This window comes from Ovis canadensis, chromosome 26 (assembly GCF_042477335.2).
Source record: "Ovis canadensis isolate MfBH-ARS-UI-01 breed Bighorn chromosome 26, ARS-UI_OviCan_v2, whole genome shotgun sequence".
Lineage (NCBI taxonomy): Eukaryota > Metazoa > Chordata > Mammalia > Artiodactyla > Bovidae > Ovis > Ovis canadensis.
Genome location: NC_091270.1, coordinates 40,681,452 through 40,689,367, shown reverse-complemented (window position 1 = coordinate 40,689,367; position 7,916 = coordinate 40,681,452). Strand labels below are relative to the sequence as shown.

General features: G+C 40.8%; 1 non-coding gene across 1 annotated transcript; it reads right to left on the bottom strand.

Annotated features, from left to right (window-relative positions):
• Positions 1 to 4,552: 4,552 nt before the first annotated feature.
• Positions 4,553 to 4,659, bottom strand: LOC138431172 (U6 spliceosomal RNA). The gene has a single exon (XR_011253576.1). It is a non-coding gene; the product is annotated as a U6 spliceosomal RNA (small nuclear RNA).
• Between the last annotated feature and the right edge of the window lie 3,257 nt (positions 4,660 to 7,916).

Sequence of the window (7,916 nt, the reverse complement as noted above, 5' to 3'; positions counted from 1 at the left end):
CAAGAATTCACCGATGAACATGGCCAAGAAAGAGCATCTATGCAAAGAGGTCTCCTCTGACCTCAAGTCTAAACTACTCAGTGTTTACAAAGAAGATGAGGTACACACACAATGCAATATTATGCCGCCAAAAAATGAATGAAATGATGCCATTTGCAGCAGTGTGGATGGGCCTAGAAATTATCACACTAAGTGAAACAAGTCAGACAGAGAAAGACAAATATCATATGATATCACTTATATGTGGAATCTAAAAAAATGAAACAAATGAACTTATTTACAAAACAGAAATAGACTCTCAGACATAGAAAACAAACCTATGGCTACCCAAAGGGGAAATTGGGAGGAGGGATAAATTCCCTAAGTTAAGGGATTAACATATACACACTACTATATATTTTTTATGGAAAACCCAGAGAAGCAAAACATCCAAGAGTCCAACTCCAATAGCCCATGGTTCTGTAAGGAAAGTGGCTTTGCTGTCCCCTTCTGGATCACAAACCTAATAAGCCCAGGAACTGTGCTCTACAACCGACAGCCATTATAAACATATCAAAGTCAGCCCATAGATTAAAAAATAAATCAATCTGTGAATAAGTACCTTGAGGTGGGAGACCAGAACTCAAAGAACTGATACACTATCATCTTGGGAAAATTACAGTTCGAGAAGGAACTTGCGATTTCCATATGAAAGAGAAGACTGGGATTTGTGTGCAGTTTTTTTTTTTTTTTTAATTTCATCCTAAAGTTGATAGCTGGCCAAAGAGTTTTCCAGCTTATTGCCTCTTCACTAATTTCAAGATGAAACTACATTTGGTTTGATTATATAAGAAAAAGAGAGAAGAGACTTTGGCCTGAATAACAAACCACAGGAACCTTCTTACCTAAAAGTGTACATGGAGGTATTGTTTTTATCCCTAAAATAAGGCCATTTACATAAACACACATAAAACATGCCAGCATGCCATGTGCCCTCTTTTTCCAGGTCCTTCGCCTGAGGATACAGAGCTAACAGGCTGGTCTACATCAGACCCAGACACTGAGAAAACCCAGGTTTCCCAGGAACTTAAGAGCTACTCTGTCTTGACTCAACATGTCCCGCAGTTCAGCTGCCACGTGTGGTTCCCTGCTTGTAATTCAGTCACCATTCAGGCTTCAGCTTTGTCTACACAAAGAAGAAGTAGCCTCTCCAGAGCTCCAAGGATGTAAGGGGTCAGAGACCAGAGTTCAGCTTCTGGCATTCTGTGTACAACCATGCAAAACACCCTGGGATCTACCCTTGAAATACCTGGTCCTGGATTTAACTTCATGTGGCCCCCGGGGGACTTGAGGGTCTGCTGAGATGGTAGGTTACACCTGGGCCCTCTGATCAGCCTGCCATGTGAGTACAACTTGGATGTAGTGTCTAAGGTTTCCAACCCCAAATCAGAACGTATGGACTGGAACATGATCTGATAAGTGAGTCAGTCCTGGAGTATTAATCCCTATTTGTATCACTTTAATCACTTATGGGAAAATTTAGCACAGTGGTTTAAAATTCTAACTAAATAGGGAAAGATGTGTATGTCAACTTCCAACACGTCAATCATTCTCTACCTTACTGTCTTGTTTTTTTATTAATGATCTGAGTTTATATTATTTATTTGCTTACAAGTCCTTGACTGTTTCTTCCCACTAGAAAGTCAGACCTACAAGGACAGGAACTTCATCTTATCCGCTGCTACCTCTACTCAGACAGGCATCTGGCATATAGTAGGTGTTCAAACAATAATCATGGAATGTACAAAATATTCAAAACTAGTCAAAGTGTTTTTGGTAAGGGGGCAGGAACCCAACTTTGTTAAATTCCCCTTACATGTTCCATTCTCGTAACAATCAACACCAAGACAGGGGTGTTAACCCCAGTTTACAGCTGAAGAGATAGTATATCTTCTTAGGAAGTCAACAAAACACAAAGCAGAAGCCAGAATAATAGCTCTTTGTCTCTGGGCTGAGATGATCTCTCTGAGGAAGGAGGATAATGAGAGAAACCAGGGAAGGGCATGGCTGATTTTTAGCTGAGAACAAGATGGTCAGTCAGAAACCAGAGCTTTGCAGAGGTTCAGCCTCACCCTGGGCAGCTCAAAGTTTGCCAGCCTGACTATCCTTTAAAATTCTGCTCAGATGTCCACTTTCACCTGAGGTTTATTATTCCTAAGCCATTGTCATCAAGTTTTCTTCTTTTCTAGGGAATGCGTTCCATACACCCAAACAGAGAAGGCTTTGGCAAGTGGAGGGCATGTCTGCTGTATCTGTAAGTGGTGGGGTTGTTGGTCCAGCGCGTGGTGTGCTACTTAGGTGCCCAAAGTCCTCCACCCACAAACCTCTGCTCTGACAAACCCACCGTGCCCATACGCCTACCATTAGAATAAAGTAAAGACTGATTTATTTACTTAACTTTACCTAGGAAAGGATGCATGACTGTGGGTCAAGGAACCTGGTTGAGGTGGCAGAGTCTGGAGTTCTAGCCGCTGATCTTACAGGGACGGGCTTCCCTGAAAATTGTGCGGTGCGATGGAATTTGGTCATGGGAGCGTGAATCCAAAGATACTTCAAAAACCCAAGGACTGGTCTGCAATCAGCCAGGCATACTTATTACCTTGTAACAGCCCAGACTTTGTGCTGTCCTGATTCTTACCAGCAAAGATCTGGCGCATGGGTAAACAATATCCAGAAGTCTGGGAACAGTTCATAAAAACTGGGTTAATGGGGCTGAGAAATAAGGAAGTAGGGTGCACAGCAGTCCTTAGTTCTGAGGAAACCAAAACGTGGGTCGGGAATCAGAACTGGGGCACTGAGTTTTGTCAGAGACTGACCTCAGGCTGCACTGCTGCCTTATTCGTGCTCAGCGACCTAGTTCCTTATAGGTTCTAAGTGAGAGTGAGCAGGAGCCTCACCTCTGCTTTCATCCAACAGCTCCAGAGACCCAGCTTCTCCTGTGCCCTCTGGCTTCCCAAGTGGAATCCCTTTCTCCCCCTCCTTGCTGAGTATCTAGTACACACGGTCTGTTCAGGTACACACTTCTGTTTGATATTACTGATTAGTAACAGTTGGTGTATTTATAGGCATAAAATGCAAATTACCTACCTTCCATTAGATGTTCATTTCCATTTTAAAAACTGACACCACAATTTCCCCTTGTCTTCAAGCAAAGTGAGATCCCCCTTTTATGAATTCTCATTGTATGCTAGGCTTGCCTTTCATAACTTTGGCCACAAAGGTAAATGAATGATTGTGTAGTGACTTGTGTGGTGTCTGCAAAGACAGAAACTCTGTCTGTCTTAGTCATTCGTTTATCCCTTAGCACATAATAGAGCACCTGGCACACAGTGGGTGTTCATAAATATTACACAAATTAATCAATGGATGAAGGAGGCATGGCTAGTGTTGGGACTGAACTCTGGGACCAAGATTTCTTCACTAAGGGGAGGCTGGGTGAGAATGGATACATGTATCTGTATAGCTTTGTGTATGCCATATGTATAACCTCTTTGCTGTCCACCTGAAATTATCACAACATTGTTAGTTGGCCATATGCCAATACAAAATAAAAAGTAAAAAAAAAAAATTTCCCCACTAGACCCAACATGGTCCTGGGGTTAAAAGACTGACCACTTGGCCCATTCCATTTACCCACCAGCTTGGGATCAACTGCCTGCTCCTTATTTCCAGCCTTTCGACAATATCTGGCCATCTTTGACATCACCTCCTTTCCTCACCCTGATTTTTTTCAAATACAATTTTCATTTATTTTGAAATTAAATTTTACTGGAGTATAGTTGCTTTACAATGTTGTGTTAGTTTCTACTGTAGAGAAAAGTGAATCCGCCTCAAGGATACACATATCCCCTCCCTGAAGGGATGTTTTCAAGCATACAAGCTGTAAACAGGGTAATCACCCACTCACCCACCCATACCTCAAACTCCTTGTCTACTTTTATTTTTAATTGGTTTTTAAAAATTAATTTATTTTGTATTGAAGGATAATTGCTTTACAGAATTTTGCTGTCTTCTGTGAAACCTCAACATGAAGCAGCCATAGGTAAACATATATCCCCTCCCTTTTGAACCTCCCTCCCATCTCCCTCCCCATCCCACCCCCCTAGGTTGATACAGAGCCCCGGTTTGAGTTTCCTGAGCCATACAGCAAATTCCCATTGGCTATCTATTTTACATATGGTAATGAAAGTTTCCATGTTACTCTTTCCATACATCTCACCCTCTCCTCTCCTCTCCCCATGTCCATAAGTCTATTCTCTATGTCTGTTTCTCCATTGCTGCCCTGAAAATAAATTCTTCAGTACAATTTTTCAAGATTCCATATATGTGTATTAGAATATGGTATTTATCCTTCTCTTTCTGACTCTCCTCACTCTGTATACTAGGTTCTAGGTTCATCCACCTCATTAGAACTGACTCAAATGCATTCCTTTTTGTGGCCGAGTAATATTCCATTGTGTACATATACCACAACTTCTTTATCCATTCATCTGTCGATGGACATCTAGGTTGAAAAAATATGGAGCGTTTTACAAATTTGCATGTCATCCTTGTGTAGGGACCACACTAATCTTCTCTGCATTGTTCCAATTTTAGTATATGTGCTGCTGAAGCAAGCACTGATATTTTTGTCCATTTTCCCATCTTTGGGATTCAAATTCTTCCATCTATCTTCTCTGGCTTCTGACGTGGGCCTGGCCTTCTTATTTAAAGGGCTGTGAATATTAATTTTCCTTAGTTTATTTTATCCCTGCGTAGTCTGTTGTTCCCGTATTTTGAGGCCCCCAGTGCTGGGCTATCTCGTTTTCACTGAACACCTGTGAACCCTTATCCATTTCCTCCAGAGGTTCTTCTGTCAATCCAGTCTAACTGAAAGCCCTATGGCCTGTAGTCTCTGTAGAATTCACCTTACTTGTTTACGTGTTAGTGCCAAGGGACATTTATTCAATAGTTACTTACCTTATAACATAGTGTGGGGGAGGAAGACATTTTCCTCTACCCCTCTAGGTTCTTCTGGCTGGTCTAAGAACCAAATTGACATGAGACATATTAACAGGAGAAAACCAAACCAAAGTTTAGTAACAGGAATACATGGGAGAGATCAAGGAGAATCGAGGACCTTGTCAAAATGGCCCAAGCCCTCACCTTAAATACCATCTTCAGCTAAAGACAAACGTGGATGCAGAGGGTAAGAGGGTGAATAATGGGAGGTTATCAGGAAGGGCACAGTAAACAACGGCCAGGTTATACAGATTTAAGTCATTGCCCTCTTCATGGTTCAGAGTTTCTAGAGATTTGGTCATCTTCCTCTTCCTGATACCTGGAGGGAGACACCCCTACATTTAGAGATTTCCCTTACAAATATAAACATTTCTTACAAAAGAGTAACTCCTACTTAGCTTTAAGAATTTTTCACATATCTGCTGTTTCTTAGAAAATAATCTTCTTAAAATAGTTAAAAAGCTAAGGAGACATTTTAAAAATTAATTCATTTATTTTCATTGGAGGATAATTACTTTACAGCATTGTGGTGGTTTTTGCCATACACGGACATGAATCAGCCACGGGTGTACATGCGTCCCCTCCCGTCCTGAACCCTCCTCCCACCCCATCCCTCTGGGTTGTCCCAGAGCACGGGCTTTGAGTGCCCTGCTTCATGCACCAAACTTGGACTGGTCATCTATTTTTTTTTTTTTTTAAGAAGAGGCTCTTTTGCAATAGAATAAGGAAGACAGGAAGACAGAGGGGCTTCCCTGGTGGTCCAATGGCTAAGACTCTGTGCTCCTAATGCAAGGGACCCAGGTTCAATCCTTGGTTGGGGAACTACAGTCAATGTGTCACAACTAAGACCAGCCAAATAAGTAAATAAATACTGGAAGAAGAAGAAGGGAGAGAGAATTGGAATGATATGTAAGACAAGGACGTCAAGATAAGCAAATTTAAAGATCACTGTGCCAGCCAGGAGGCACGAGCCAGTAGTGTGACCGTGGACAAGTCACTTCATTTTTCTGAGCTACAGCTTCCAAATATAGAAAACAAAGCAATTAGATAGCTTCTTAAGTCCTTTCCAGCCTGTATGACTCTCTAGTATTTTGAGTTTTAAAAGGAAGTTCTCAGTATAAATATTCTTTCAAGAATAATGGTTAACTGCCCCAGCTTGAGCACAAGCAGAACTCTGTTAACTTCCTCACATTCCAGGTTGGATTTCCACTTGTGCCTTTGACAAAGTAAGTATTGGCTTTTTAGAATTTTTTAATTACCTTGAGACTAGTGTATTGACGTGGTTCTCAGAACAATCTTAGCATACTGGGAACTTACGACTTTAGCGATGTTACAGTAGGTTATTCATTCTTTGGTATTTAGTTTGACATTTATTTCTCTTTTTCAGCCATATTGACTTATATATCATTAGCCCCCAAATGCACCAAAGGGCAATTGCATTGATTATTTTAGTTTTACTCAGTTATTGCTTCATAATTCATCTTTTACAGCAAAACTTCCCTTGTCAACAGGCCAGAAGAGCTGAATTTGCATCATAGTCATATCTTCCAATCAAGTGCAGAGACTACTTTAAAAGTAACAGGAGTAAATCATGAGATAGGGAAAACACTTGCTAAATGGTAAATGATTTTGGAAATTTTTATTTGAGAGTATCTTAGGAGAGGAATGAATGGAGCTACTGAACTGCATCGTATTAGAGATGGAAGTATAAACCAATTCCTGCAAAACTGTACAATTTTCATTGAAAAATCTCCCTGATTGATTACATGTCACACAACATGGGTTAATCTGAGATTCAAATAACCCAAAGCTTTCTAAGAACCCAGCAGAGAGGGAACCTTTTGGGTAGCAAGACTATCTCTGAATAGGGTATCTTTTCTTCCATGTGGTCAGAGCCTAGGAAAAAAGAAAAGTAAGAAAGTCTCTCTCACCTAGGAATTTAAATATTTTTGGTAAACTGTTCTTTTGTAGTTTATTTTTTCTGATGGAGGCTCCAATCTGGGGGAGATTGGGTTTGTATAGATGGAGTCTCCCACCATCATCTTTAGCTGTTTTTGTTGATCATTTGCTAAGTCGTGTTTGACCCTTTGTGACCCAATGGACTGCAACATGCAAGCTCTCCTGTCTTTCACTATCTCCTGGAGTTTGCTCAAATTCATGTTCATTGAGTTGGTAATACCATCCAACAATCTCATCCTCTGCCTCTCCTTTCTCCTTTTGCCTTCAGTCTTTCTCAGCATCAGGATCCTTTCCAGTGAGTTTGCTCTTCACATCATGTGGCCCAGGTACTGGAGCCTGAGCGTCAGCATCTGTCCTTCCAATTAATATTCAAGGCTGATTTCCTTTAGGATTGACTGGTTTGATCTCCATCACTGACTGGTTTGAACTTTATCATCTTATCCTTCTTAAATATCTGTCACCGTATTAAAGTGTTTTTAGCTGCAAATGAAGAGAAACACTAACTGGTGGGTCTAACCCTAAACTGAAACCATTCTCCCCACAATCTTTCTCCTGGGTTTGTGTGGCGAGTGTTACTTTCATAATTAACCAGTCATTGTCTTATCTCGGACAAAAGAAGGATCAGTCACAATGTGGCAAAAGCAGACAACAACAACAAAAAAAGAACTAAGCCACAAAAGTAAAAATATACAAATGAGACTCCAACAAACTAAAAAGCCTCTGCACAGCAAAGGAACCACTGACAAAATGAAAAGACAACCTACAAAATGGAAGAAATGTTCACATCATATATCTGATCAGAAGGGCTATTATCAACAAGGTAAAAAATCACAAGTGTTTATGAGAATGTGGGGAAAATGCACCCCTTGTGCACTTCTGGTGAGAATGTAAACTGGTGCAGCCACTATGGAAAATAG